We start from the raw sequence: 15,367 nt of genomic DNA on the forward strand, positions 1-15,367 counted from the left end.
TGATTCTGACCAGGGGCTTCAACCTCTTTTCTCACCACAAGGCTGACAACGTAAGTGGAATTTCCCTCTTTCCTTCTGGCCAAAATACAGGAGTCCAAACAGAGGGGCCAAATGCCCAGAAACTGCATCAGTAATCTCTGATCAAGAGAGACCTGCCTACATTCTAAACGTAGAATTTTTTTAAAAAGTCCTTCATCCACATAAGAAATTTCTTCAAACCCCCATGGCTCTGGGTGACCAGGGCCCTTGACCCCTGTGATCTTGAGGCTCTGAATGAGTGACTGTCCCCATCATATCACCAAGAGACTGAGTGAAAGGCAGACACATGAACGGTCTGGTTCCCTGGGTGACGTTTCACACAGGCAAAGAGCACAGGGGGTGGGACAAGGGACAGAGAAATGCTGTTGGCATTGATCTGAAGAAACCTGGCAAAACATTGACTTTTAAAACAATTTTCTCACATGGCACCCCAATATAGATTATATAACTCACTCGTTTCGTCATTCATGTTATTTATTTCTTTCTTATTCAATAATTACTCATTTAACATCTCTTAACAGTGTTAGCGTTCTGATAGTACCTGCCAACGAAGGAGATAACAGGTGCCTGATGAGTACACTGAAAACATACAATGAACACAGAACACATATTCTGACAGGGGAAGGCAGATAATAAACATATATATATATATATATATATATATATATATATATATGGTCTTGATCATTTTTCTTATGAAGAAAAATTAAGTAAGAAAGGATGATAAGGTGGAGTGCTCTTTTAAATTGGTGTGAAAAGAAACAGAAGGAAGTGAGATCCCTCAGGGAACGGCATTCCTGTTCTGGGGGTGGGGGCGGGGAGGGGGGAGAAAGACGTGTGAGACCTTGAGTAGGGACACCTCGCTTAGAGAGTTGAGAAACAGCAGAGATGCCAGGTGAACGGACACAGTGCCTAGAAGGAGAGCAAAATGGAGGGTGGCAGAGGGGAAAACAGGGTCAAGAGTTGGTTGGGCCATATAACCTCAGGGAGGACTTGGAATTTGCCTCTGAGGGAGAGGAGAAGCTGCTGGAAGGTTTAGGCAGGAGAGGATATGGTCTCACCTGTTTTCAAAGGATCATAATGACTGCCATGTGGAGAAGAGACAATATAGGGACGAGGGTTGGTGTGGGAGCCCAGTGAGAAAGCTATTGGAGTTGAGAAGACGGGATGGCGGGGATGAGAAGAAGTGGTCGTATTCCAGGTGTGTGTTGGAAGAGAGGCCAACAGGATTTGCTCATGGGTGGGATGTGAGGTGTGAGAAGAGGGGAGTCAAACACAACTCTAGCTGGGGAGACCAGAGAACTGGCCGAGTGGACACCAAGGTCTAGTCCTGCTCCTGCCCCAGTGGTGTGACCTTGTACAACATCTTCACCTCTCTGGGTCTTCTTCGTCTCTAAAGTGAGATGGTTACACTAAAGAAGTCTAGGGTTCCTATGGAGTCTGACATTTTCCACTTCATGGTTGGCACGAAGTAAGATGATAAAGCACATCATTTTTTTTTAAATTTTTTTAAAGGTTTTTAAAATTAGTTTCAGGAGTACAAAACAACATAATAATTAGACATTTATACCCCTCACTAAGTGATAAACTCCCTCCCGGTCTACTAGCCCTCAAGCAGATCATTTCTTAAATACTCAGGAATTATATCAGTCTTCTTAGGGTTCAAACAATTCTCTTTTCAAACCCCTAAATTGTCACCATCCATTCCGATGGTCTCTTCTTCAATGTGTAATTAATCCAGCTGGGCCAGATCCCCAGGTGTCAAAGTCTTTGCCTGTAACTAGAGCAGTTCTGCATATCACTACCAACAACTTTTTGAAAACTTGGATCTTCTTCAAGATTTCTGATTTCATTTTGCCATCTATTTATATTTTATTTTCGTGAGTGTTGTCAAATGTTTCCCATACCCTGAAATTAGCAGAGATGGACTGAGAGCCAAAAATGTTAAAGATATTGACCCAATGAGCAGGGTTAAAACTCTAGTGTTAAACGGAGAGGGATGTTTGAGTGGAGACTGATTTTATAAGTGGTCACATTATTTCCAAGAATCTCCTTGTTAGAATGACTTTTCCTTCCGTATACAACTGGGGACTCAGATAATGAATACTTGGAGAACAAAAGGATCCTTACACCAGGGAAATAGCTTCAGAAAGTTTCCCATAATGTATCGGAAATGCCTTTTAGCAGACAGGCATGGTGCTTTTATATCTAGTTTCAAACCTGTTTATATATATATATATATATCATTATGAGTACTAAATATTCAGTGGGTGCCAACAGAGACAATATTTTGGAAAACCTGTGCCTAGACTTCATCATATGTATTATACAGACAGAGAAAACGAGGAAGAAGGAAAATGTGTAACCACGTATTTCCTATTTTTCTTTAGACATATATTCATTTTTCTTCTTTCTTTTTAATTTTGGTCATAGCCCAATATCATTATACAGCCCTTTACTACTCTCAGCTGGCACTGTCCTTGATTTGTGACCCACTGAAAACTATGAGAAGGTCCCGAGCAAGTACCGTGCCCACCGGAAGGAGAGAAGCTGGGGGAGCAAAGAGAGGTAGGCTGATGAGAACAAAGGGAGACAAGAAACCAGTGAGGTCACTAGGTTGGTCCTGCTGCGGCTCTCTCTGTGCTGTTTACCATTTCACTTGAGTTTCGCGGTACAGAGTCTACAGTGAAACCATCCCAGAGCCCCTGCTGCGAATGAGCCCCTGTGGACATCCCAGTCGTCTTTAGATCACTTCTGCTGAAGCCACTGAAGAGGGAAGGTGGCATTCCTCCTGCCCCATCCTGGGTGGATTAGAAAAATAAAATACTCAGAGGAACGGATGGGGGGTAATTAATATCATTTTCATTTCGTAGTTTAAGCTTTTGAACAAAATAGAAAATTCGGTGTCAGGGAATAGCACCTGGGACCTAAAAAGAGTCAGCAAAGTTTTACACAGCAGCCAGAGGAACGAGCTGGGGAAAGACGGACATAAAAGGAGATGGTACCCCCATCAACACCTTTAGTTTCCTTGAAAACACATGTCACAGGGATGAAAAACGTGGTTAGTTCTGCAGGACTCACCGTGATGAGGGGAAAACACTTCAAAACCTACATCCTTTTTATGAGAGAGCATATGAGCGACAGCCAATCAGCAATCACTTCTATTGGTTGAATTAATGTGGTACTAACAGAACCATCACATGAGCTCAGAGATGGACATCTGAAGACAATAATGTGCCTCCCCTTCCCTCAGGCACCGCGCGCACCCGTACGTACACACACAGGCACACAGGCGTCACTAAATGGTATCGATTCTGTAAATTCTGTGCGAGCTGCATCAGCACTTAGTACAGTGCTTACTACACAGTAAGTGCTTTGTAAAATCTGTTGAATGAATGAACCCTTGTACTCTTTCCCACTGAGCCTAGATGCTGCTTTAGAGTCCTGCGCAAAACAGCAGTTAGTTCCAAGGGTTTACTACCAAATCAGGGAGCGGTGGCTCACAAATCCAAACTTACCTGCCATCCTTTCACAAGTAGCCAGCCCCTAACAGTCTTCCTTTAAGTGATGCGATTTGTATCTGAAAATATAGGTAGCTTCCTGGGTTACCGTGCACTCCATCATGAAATAAAAATTAATTTGATGTGATTGTTTCCACTATGAGGTGTACAGCTTCCCATATTTGTAAACAACAAATTCTGTTTGAAACATAGGTCTACATAATATCCATTATGTAAGTCACTTTATCAATGCTGCTTGCACATATTTCATAGTGATTTTTTTTCCTAATTACTGTGTTGGGAGTATATTTGAAGATCTTTCTTTCTCTTTCTCTCTCTCTCTCTCTCTCTCTCTCGTAATTCAGCTACACATCATAGTAATGCTCACCAACATTTCCAGTTGTCTTTCCTTCCTGAACATACAAACAATCACATTTTACTCACCGTTGGCAATTAGGTGAGGTCACATTCTCCGTTGTGATCCAAAGGCTGTACCTATGTGTCGATTCCAGGGATAAACACTTAAGAGACAATGCTCAACTTTCTGTACACTCGTCACCTGCCATGGCCATCCTGAAAGCACATCTTAAGATCAAGGTGCCACAAAATCCAAGCAGACTGGATCGTTGAGTCACACTCCACTGGATGACAGCTACCTGAGCGAGCAATAAACTTGATTGGGTAAAGGTACTAAGACTTTGTGCTATTTGTTACCATAGCATTACCTAGCTTATCCTGACTAATACAGTAATGAATGAGATCTGTGAGCTGTGATGAAATACCTGCCCCCAAACTCAGCCCAGTCTGGACTGTCGGCCAGATTTTCAGAAGTTACAGGGTCAAAACGGTGGATGGAAGAGCAAACCAACTGGTACAGAAAAGAGGTAGCGATGGAAAGGGCAGAGGACTCAGGAGAGAGGAGCTGGTAGGGACAAAAAAAGATGGACAGAAAGTTTGTGGTGTACATTTGGCCAGTGGGATCTGTCCTTAACGGAGATACCAGAAACACTGATACCATCTAAGTGAGCCCCAGCTGTCACTCCTAACTCTTCTCCACTCCGCTACTCTGTGTTCTGAGACCTCCCACCAGCTCAGCCATGGGTACTATCCCCCTTCTGCTGAGATTAGTGAAGCAGAACACTCCACTGATTGGAGTTGAGGTTTTGACATTGCACTTTTCACAAACTAGTTCCATAAAGCCAGAGCCAAGTGGAACCATACTCCAGATACTAGTTTGGCAAGTATATAGCAAAAGTCTTAAGCTTAAATCCCAACTTGATGTAGTAATAAATATTTTTGTATCAATTTCAAACTGTTTCCCACAGACAAGTTCCAGGAAAGGAGATTGTGGCATTACTTGTAACAGAAAAAATTAGAAATAATCTAAGTGATCAGCAAAAGAGAAATCATTAAAAAACAAACACACAAAAGCAAGAGACATCCATGTAATAGAATTTTATGGGTAAAGCAAAATGCTGTTTTCGAAGAATGTTTAGTGGGATGTAGAAATACTTACAATATAATGTTAGGTGAACAAAAAGACGCAAAAGTTTCTAGACAGAATGATGTCCATTTTATATAACAATACATAATATGCATAACAAGACTAGAAGGAAATATATTAATATTAAAAATGGTAAAAAATAGTACCAGTGATTATCTCTGAGCAGTGGGTTTAAGGTGATTTTTATTCTTTTTTTGAAAGTGTCTACGTTTTTCAAGTTCTCTTTAATAAATACATATTATTTTAAATTAGCAGAAATTTTTATTTTAAACAAAATAAAGGTGTATCAGGGATTCAGGGATTTTTAATCACTCCAGAGTTTGTTCTAGGGTGAGGAAAGCTTTGGCTCATCCATCAATACCTTCTAAATACAATCCTAGATAATGGTCATTAATGTTCAGTATGATGGCTCTGTTGAAGGGATGTTTCATTTTTATGTTTTTCAGTTGACGTATTATCAATTAAATAAAATACTACTATAACACTATTCGGAACCTCGTTGCTAAATTATTTATAAAAACTTTTGGTGATATACGGCTATTCTCAAGGTAACTAATTTGAAATCCAGGGATTCTTAAAATAATTCTGCATGGCTGGGAGGAAGGCACTGAATTCTCCAGGCCTGTGGCACATCCTGCACTCACCTGTCTCTGGACAAACACAGCCAGAGCTGCGGGCCATGTTTGGGGAAGAGCCATGCCCCACATTCCAGTTCTAGGACTGCCTCTTCTACCACAGGCACCACAGATATTTAGCCCATAACATCCACTTTGAAACTCTGCATCATACTGCTGTCTATTGCTACATGATTATAAATTCACTTCTCCCTGCTGCTATGGCAGATTTTGGGAACGAGTAGTGTGAAGATGGGGGTGAGGCATCAGGGAGGAAAAATCAACCACCCCAACCCTACATCTGTAAAGAAAAACCAGCTGCACAGAGGGCCACTTTACTCACGCGTTGCTATCACACTAGTTATTTTCACTGCAGCAAGCACCCTTGTAAAAAAGATCCTACTGAACTGAGAAATGTTCGCTATGACCTTTATTTGACCTTAGCCCCTAACTGTTTGACCCACCCCTTTACATAAACTTGAATTGCCCAACCAATAGCTGCTAAACTACAAGAATGAACCCACCCACTCTGAGAACCATCTTTGACCAACTACTCCCAAAACTGACTCTTCTTGCAAAAGCTCTATAGAAATACTATCCATCTTCCCCCAGGCAGAACACTGCTCAATCTTCTCCTGCTGTAGCGTTCAAAACAAAGGCTTATGCTAATGGTGCTCTGATTGATTATCTTCCATAGTTTTTGATGCCAAGACTCTAATCACTACCCAGACCCACCGCTGCTCAGCCCAGGCCACTCAGATGAGGACAGAGAATGCAAGAGACCCCTTGAGTCTCTCCTGGGAGTCCCAGGGATGGACAGCTGAGTAATTCCTGCCCCTGACTAACAATAGGCTTCATTTATGTTGAAGCACCACCTAAGCCTTTATTCTTCCCTCTTAGTTGTCCTTGGTGAAAACCTTTCATTCAATTTATTTTACAACTCAGCGCTCTCAACGAAGAGAGGTATGTAGTGCTGAGATTCTGAGGGAGTACCCAGCCATTCTATGAGCCTCCAGTTCTTTGTTCAGCTTTGCACATGGACAAACATAATGCCAACAGCATCAAAAATTTGAAGCTCTGATGGAATCTTACCAAGAACAATTTGGAACTTCAGAGGCCACTCAAGTGAATTTGGGATATGAGTAAAATAATCCATCTGAATCAAAGTGTTCAAAGATTTCAAATATTCAATGGTTTTTTGTTTGTTTGTTTGTTTGTTTATTGGTATAAAGAGGCCACTGAAAGATAGTACAATTCTAAAATTTCCTTTAAGGATACCTTAGGAAAGGCTAACAAGGATAGTCCTGGAGCATGTATTCTGGGACTCCTTAGTTTCCATCGATTTATTTGATTATAAAATTGATGTCAAATATATGAATCAAAATTTGATCATCAATGGACATAAAAAGAACACAAATATTAGACAAGATCTCTTAGCATTTCTCCCTAAGATCTTTTGTGTCAAAATTGGTCAAAAATCCAGTCCCGTAAAATGAAGCCATCCTGATCTCATAAACTATTAACTATCTCACCTTCCAAGATGATAGTGATCTCCCTGGAGAGGTATCACAATTTCCTTATCTACTTTCTGTATTGATGGTCTTAAACCTGAGGTGTACCTCTTGGAAGGTATCTTATTAGGTTTAGTTTCTATTTAATACAAACACTGCAGTGGAAGGCCAAGGAATCGTCCCCCGCGTTGGATTCATAATTCCCAACATATCATACACCCACATCTGGGACTTCCATATTGGCAGGACATCTAAAACTGAGAGTCCCTCAGGATTCTTCAGAAGCTGCAGTTGACATGAAATATAATTTGAAGGAAAGAATAAATCAGAATCTGATCAAATAATAAGACCTGGTCTCCCTGTTGACCAAAAGGAGGGACTCTAAGAGATTCTAAGTGACTGAAAATTTCCCATTTGTGACCCTTGTATGACTTGGCTCCGGCAACTCTTGCTCCCCTCTTGATAAAAACCCAAATTTCCTATCCAATGGCTGTTAAACCACAACATCGATGCCTCTTCATTCCTCCAATTGTTCCTCTTAACAGTGCCCTGGCCAATTTCTTTCTACCCTTGCTGACTATGGTTTATTATTAACAATTTTGTGCCCACTATGGACAAAGAATCCAAGAGGATTATGAAAAATTAAAAACTGTTGTTGTGTTACGGTAGTGAGACTATGAACAATGGTTTCCTATTTTCCAAGTTTTCTGTAAGGCAGCTATATTATCTTAATAGTAATTATATTTCCTAATGAAAACAGAGAGGGATGCATTACTTAGTTCCCGGAGGATTATAACCATTCCAAAATAAAAGATTTCCAAGAACATCTTAAAAATTTGATGTTTTCCACAAAGATACTCAAGACAAATCTTGACTCATCTGGGGTACTGGTTTCTTGAAACTTTTTCTTTACTTAAAAAAAAAAAAAAAAAAAAAAAAAACAGACTGTTTTTCCCATAGAAACATGAATATTTAGAAATGACCAATGTCTCAAAAAGCTTTGATTTCCTGCCACCTACTCGTCTCCAAAATGCCAAATCAATGGCATCTAATCCTAACAAAGTGAGACATCCACAGCTAAAAATGTCTTTATAATGGGGGTAGGGATAGAGGGGAAAAAAGCAGGGGTAATTTTTTCCCAATATGTTTGTCATTATTATAGGTTATATATACAGAAGGAAAGTTAATTAAGCTTTAAAAAAAATCCATCACACATCAATGGCTGCATTTTAATGAGTACAAAAAGTTGAGGTGTTTACTACCAATTAAAGTGGTTTTTAAATAAGCATTAATTAACACAGAAATTCAGAAGAAAGTTATACCTTGTCAAAGAAAGGCCAGTGCAGGCTATGCCCACTTCTGCTCCCATTCATATTCAGATAGTAATTACTACCAACCCTATATTTTCCATAATAATGAGGAGATGCTGTCATGTCTATCAAACAACAACACACACACAAAAGTGGTGGAATTAGAAATTCTCAACCTGAGGTAAACTTTTCCTTCTGGGTTTTTCCCTTATCCAGGTCAGAGTTATTCAAAGAGGAGGTTAGCCTGATTTAATAGTGAGTTGCTCTCTTTTTCTCCCTTTTGTAGGGAGTGTTGCTGGGAAGCACTCATTGGTCAGAGAGGTGTTATTTGAGTCTACACCAGCAAATCAGAACAACTGCCCAACTGTGATTTACGACAGTCCGCAGTTCTTCCTTTGTTTCTTAATAATCATGTTAATTTGCATAATCCTACTCCTTCTATCCTACTCTCTTTTAGAAAACGATTGTCTAGCATAAGGTGGTAAGGAGGAGGAAGACACAAAACCTTTAAAACCCATGACCTAACTAGCACACAGCCTGATGGATGGTCTCATCCTTGAGTGAAAAGTGATGGGGAATGTGCTGGAGTTTGGGGAGACATCTAGGAAGACGCAATGGGCATGGTCGCAGGAAAGGGGTTCTCAAGCACCTCAAGGCAGAAAGTTCCAGGGATGAGTCCCCAGCCCTACAATTCATATTTTCTTAGTGATGACCTTATTCTAACCAAAATAATTTAAAATTGACCAATAACTCGTAATTTATCATGGAGCTCAGAAATTCCCTTTCTAGAGCTTGAAATTCTCGTGTTCCCTATCTAGGTGATTCCCTTTCAAATATCAAAATGTTTAGGAAAGGAAGCGGAGTTATTAATCATAAGCCTCCCTGGTGAACTCTAAAGCAGAACAGGGAAGCAGAATGGTGTGGGAGGGTTCTGCCCAGTGCAATTCCCCACCTGCACCACAGGGAACCTCTTTCTTATGGTCAGAGCACTCTGACCCTTCTATGGGGCAGCAAATACTGCTGGCTTTGGTCTCTCTGGGCTCCAATTTTCAGTGCACGTGCCTCCCCCATTCACTGACATCTTTCGCTTTATCTAACAGTCAAGTTCCTCCCGTTGTGGTAATTTAATTAGTTAAATTCTCACCATGGGAGAAGCTCTTCACAGTCACGGTTTTTAATGATCCAAGGATAGAACACCAAAAAAGAAAGATCAATTCCAGGAGTAGGCATTGGACGTGTTTTAAAGCAAGTTGGCTAAGTCGACATGGAGTCGATTCTTGAAGCTAAAGGGCGAGAGGAGGAAATAGAAGAGACTTAAGATCTCCCAGAGCGGGGTGGTTTCTCCTCAACATACCAAAAGGTGGCAAGATGCTTCTAGAAGTTCATACAACAAAGGGGGAGGGAATCTACCCTCTTCTTAGCCTCAGTTTAAGCCTTGCTTTATGCATGAATAAACAGCTGGATGAAGAGACTGATTCTGTGGCCTTTTAGTTGCTAGAGTGCATTTTCAGTGTCTATTCGGGACGCGATGGTAGCTTCAGAATTTCTATTTAAGACAGGTTTACGGACCAATCCAGTCGGAAGGGGCTTAGAGAATTTGTCTGGAAGTCACATTTGCAAAGCAAACATGTCATTTTTATCTATAGGGACTGTATCTTGGGGTGGCCTGGGGATGCTGATGAACACTGAGGGAGGAAGTAAAGACTCTGCCACTTGCTGTGGGATTACTGAGGGTGGGACCCAGGTCTAATTTATCTTTAAATCATGGACAATGCCTAGCAGAGTGAGTAGGACAAGTATTCAACATGTTGATTCAATGAATGACAAGTGAGTTTTTGGTTCCATGTCAAAGATGGTAAGTTCATGCCTGGGTTTGATTCCCTTGTAAATCCACTGGCTTCCCCCTAGTTTCATGACCAGTGAAAGTGCTATTAACTTGGACCAACCAACTTGCATGCTTGCCCTTGCCACAAGTAGGCCCAGGAAGGGACCGATAACGGACCAGCAAAAAAAAAAAAAAATTTTTTTAAAAAGTCTACAAACAAAAATTTAAAACACGCAGGAATTTAGTTGGAAAGTGAACAGGCTAAATTGACACACCCGAGAAGGTGGGGCTGGAAATCAATGTGGAGGAGGAGGCAGACGGTGGCCTGAACTTCGCTGAGGAACCCGCTGGGCACCGACAGCCCGCCACTGAAGTTGCAGGCACTCCTCATCATCCCTTTTCTTCTGCAATAGCTGTTCAGTGTTGGCATGAACCTCAGTCTTATCTGACCCATTTGTACAGGAATAAATGGCTTCAAAGGACTGTTAAGTACCAATGTGCTTCTGAGGAGAGAATTGTAAAAGGCCGGCAACCCCCGGATTCCACAAGTATGAAAATCTGCCGCCTGACGTGGCTCTCACAGTGGCCTTCACTTCTCGTTCCTTTCACCGCTGTTGACTTTATAGAAAGATGCTCCTTCGGGCACTGTTTATACATGGGGTTGATTGTACTTCTTTTTGGAAAAGTGTGCATTTCCCCCCGTAGAATAGATATGGTTAACAGGCCTCTTTGGTCAAGTCTGGCAAAATGAAATGTCGCTTTTTCTGAAATCCCTCAGTTTTGTTGCACCCATTATCTTGCTTTATTAAAATGGAAAGAACTTACCCCTATGTGTGTCCCATTCTTCCACTTATCAGAATTGGGATAGGTTGTGCCTCTGTATTCAATCTGGACAATGAAATGACTTTCATTTTTATTTATGGGCTTCATAAATCCGTTTCACTTGCTGCTTTTCATGCCCCAGTTCCACACTGTTGTGTTGGGATTTCTCACCCTGCCAGGCAATTAAACCAAAAACTTATGGGGCAAAAAAATTTCTTTACAAAACTCTTTTAAATCCAAAATACACATAATCATCTCCATTTCAGGTCCAACATATTTTCAGGAGCAGGGACTTTAAGTCTTTTCGAGCATCCAACTCTCCAGATTAATTCTTTTGCTGTCATCACCAAGCCCTCGTTTACGTTCTAAAGGTGAGTTCAAAATTCCAGAATGGAAAGAAGTCTTTAATTTTAGAAACTACATTTCCAGACCTGGTGCCAGGCCTGTGGGAAGATAATGCAGTGGCTGTGTGGCTCCTGGCCTGAGGGACAGCAGGGGCTCCCACACCATCGTCACCTGAGCTCAGGGCAGGAGGCGTCCGGAAACCTGGAGCAGCAGGAATAGTTCCACGTTCTATGCCAGATTCAAATAACAGACAAACACACACCAAACAGCCAAACCCACCCGTACAGACCTATGGCACTAAAGGAAAGGTGGAGAGACGTAGTCCCATTTTCAGTACTTGGCCACCCTTAGAGGAAGTCACTGCTATTTATCTAGATATGCAACCAAACAGCAGGAGACAACCTGATAAGGTTGCCCCCAATAAGATCCAACAGATCCAGTCCCATCTAATAAAATTTATGGGTTTGGTTCAGGTATAGTTCAGTCCTGTTATACAAAAATCCAAGAAAAGAAACCCAGTACAACTTGATTTAGACAGAGACCCAGTAATCTGAATTTTGGATAGCTCAGACACAAGCCAAGCTGAAGTCTGTTGCGATGCTTTCTCTGATCCAATCACACATTATATATACAGAAGGTGCCAAAAAAATGAATACTCATTTTAAGAAAGGAGAAAACTGTATTAAAATTGTAATACACAATATATACCGATAACAAGAAATGAATACAAGTCACGGTTTGACTTCTGCAATTATAAGAGGTGCCCAAAGTGGTTACCAGCAGTGTAATTTTAATACAGTTTTTTCCTTTCTTAAAATGTGTATACATTTTTTTGGCACCCTTTGTATACATCAATAAATAGAAGTAGGCAAAGAATGTTGACATCTGTCCCTAGCAGGCTGTCAGCTACTAAAGATCAGGAACCTAATGGAAATGGGGGAAGAATGTTGAAATCTGGCCCTACCAGGTGGTAGGTCACTTAAGACCAGGTCCCACTGCTGGTTCCCGTTTGCATCTGTTCCCTGGAAGGTGCTCGTGTTTGTTAGATTCATTTACCTGAAATTCAGGTGAGCTGGCTGCTTCAGTTGTCATGCCACTCATCACTAGCGTTGACCCAGATGCTCTGGCTCTCTGGGTAGATGTTCCCTTTCTCCCTTTATGTGCAGCCTGGGGGAAGCTAAGCTAGAAAGCAAGAATTCGCAAGGATGTGTATTGCACGTGGACACGGTTGACACAAGTGTTTTGGTCCAGCTGGCAGGTATCTCCCTGGAGTGGAGATGGGAGGATCAGGATGTGATGAGAATGTCACCAACCATTAGGATCATCCACCACCCTCTGCAGACCACACAACCTTCTGGTTTCAAAGGTACTTGCCTCGCTGGGATTGAATAGAGTTAACATGAGTGCTCTCGTTCTTTTAGCAGTTACTAATTATGCAAAATTAATAAACTGACATTCTGATCTATATCACAGTCTTTTGAACTTTTGCTAATAGTGGTCAGTGCCCCCTGAACTTGGTGAATTATGGGGAATCAAGTTCTGAACCCAAACTGCGCTAGCCAAGCAGGGGTGTAATGCCATGGAACTTTCTGCCTCAGCGGCCAGCCAGCCAGCCCTCTTACACAGTCCTAATCCTACATCACATCTCAAAAAGTATTTAATTCTACCTCAGGAATACTGCATGCTAAAATGAGCAAGAGAAATATTACCCAGAATAGCACTGTCTCTATCCCACTGGATTGCTAAACTGCATTGAAGTAAAATTCCACAAAGAACAAAAAGGTGCTTGCAAAAAAAAAAAAAAAAAAAAATCTCTTTCCGTAATACCACCGTACAAAGATGAGCTTGGACCAACATAGAAACTCACGGCCATTTCATATAGTTGTGTAGCTTGTCCACCAGACGGGAGCACCAGCAAAGAGGCACCTCTCATATCACAGGCATTATGGGTTTTGTTATTTGTTGGCCAACAGCCAGTGCCTTGAAGAAAGGTTGCCTTTTTCTAAACTGCACAAAGATACCAACAAAGGTTAGCTGAGACCTGTATCTAATAAAAGGACAAGGTAGCCCTTCTCCTCTCTTGGCTTTATTACTTATAAATGTGCTCCACCCAATTATAACCCCTCCCTTCTCCCAAAGGAACAATTATCCTGTTTTAGTATCACTTCTTTGCATTTTAAAAATCATTTCATCACCCAAATGGACATCTCCAAACACTACTGTTTAGACCTGCCCCTTTTAAAAAATTTCAGTGTCTTTTCATTCTTTTTGAATCTACAGGTTTCTCGATCACCTCTTTCATTTCGTGACAAACTATGTGCTGAAGATTTCAGGCAATTGGATCTACAATTTCCCAGTGCCTTGATTCTGCTGACTGCATACTCATGGAAAAGTGCAACATGTTCCTGTGTCCCCTGTGTTTCTTTCCTGCCAATTGGAAGCTCAGTCCAGTTAAGGATCAGTTCGAATCTCTTTAGCGAGACTATAGGCAGTGTTTAGCAGTACTACAGGAGACCCAAAATATAGGTTGTCTTCTTTTTGTGATCTTAGTAGACATGGAAGCTTCATGCCTGTATCCATTCATTGGGGGTTACAAAATGGTGACATTCTAATTTTATCACTTCTTTTTCATTCTGTAGCTGGAATAGTTTTTTATAAGAGACTCTGCCCCTTATTTTCTATTTGGATATCCGGTGGCAGAGTTCATATAAAAATCAGGATAAATGCTTGACTCTTTCCTTTATTTCCCAGTTTTCAATATAATAAATTGGTTCCCTAGATTTTCCAAAGGTGATCAATTCTTTTTAATATCATGATCAAATTATGGATGAAATATATAGGACAGGTTTCATTTCAATTCTTATCATTATTGAAGATCAAATTGTCCCATCTTTGGCCAGCAGGAGGCTCTCAGTCCTTTTGACATGACCGTAGAAATCTCTGATGGTTTCCTTGATATCTAAGATGTTCCAGCTTTATTTTATGAACTTCCTGCCCCACACTTACTTCTCCAAGAAGCCCTAATTTACCTTACAGAGAAATGGCATTTCGAAAACCACAGTCTGGGTGCTAGAGATGCTCCTTGCTAAATTAGACATAATTTCTAGGACTTGTCAGTGGAATAAACTAGGAAATATTATTGATTTGAAGCTAAAACATCTCATAAAGGCATGTTGACACTTTCTATTCAAACTTAATACTAGAGAGCGTTTACTTAGCCATTTCTTGATAACATCATAATCTCCTTCCATTCTGAGAATCGTGGTTCTTAAAAGCAGATGGGGATGATAGAATCAGAACATTCCAATGTTACTTATTTGTTTTATCAAATGTTACATAGCAAGTCTCAGAATGAGAATACTGATATCACCACCAGTGTGATTAGCAAAATGATTTTTAAATTTTTGATATCCTCTTCCTACTTTCCCCATTTTAAAAAATAGTTCTACTACATCCACACTGTCAGAACACAGAGCCATTACACACTACACTCTCTCCCCTTTAGTCCTCCTTTCATCCTAGTTCTACAGGGACGATTATTTAATGCTTACATTCTTCTGTTGGTGTCCTTCTCATCACTTCAGCCATCTACAATACATTCTCTATTAGATTTCTTAGGAAGAGCTCATGGAAACAACACTCCCTGAATATCTGCACGTTGATAATATTCTGTGCCCTTTATACTCAAAGTCAGGCTTTGCTGTGTATAAAATCTGTGGCAAAAAAAATAAAATAAAAATAAAAATAAACAAATATGTGGCTCACTCTTTCTTTCCTTGTTTTCAACATATTGTTTCATTTTTCCTCCTTAATAAAGCACTGTTTATGAAAAGTACAATAATAAACTAACTTTTTTCCCTTGTAAGTTATATGCAATTTTTATTCTAGAAGCTCAAA

This window comes from Rhinolophus ferrumequinum, chromosome 22, assembly GCF_004115265.2.
Source record: "Rhinolophus ferrumequinum isolate MPI-CBG mRhiFer1 chromosome 22, mRhiFer1_v1.p, whole genome shotgun sequence".
Classification (NCBI taxonomy): domain Eukaryota; kingdom Metazoa; phylum Chordata; class Mammalia; order Chiroptera; family Rhinolophidae; genus Rhinolophus; species Rhinolophus ferrumequinum.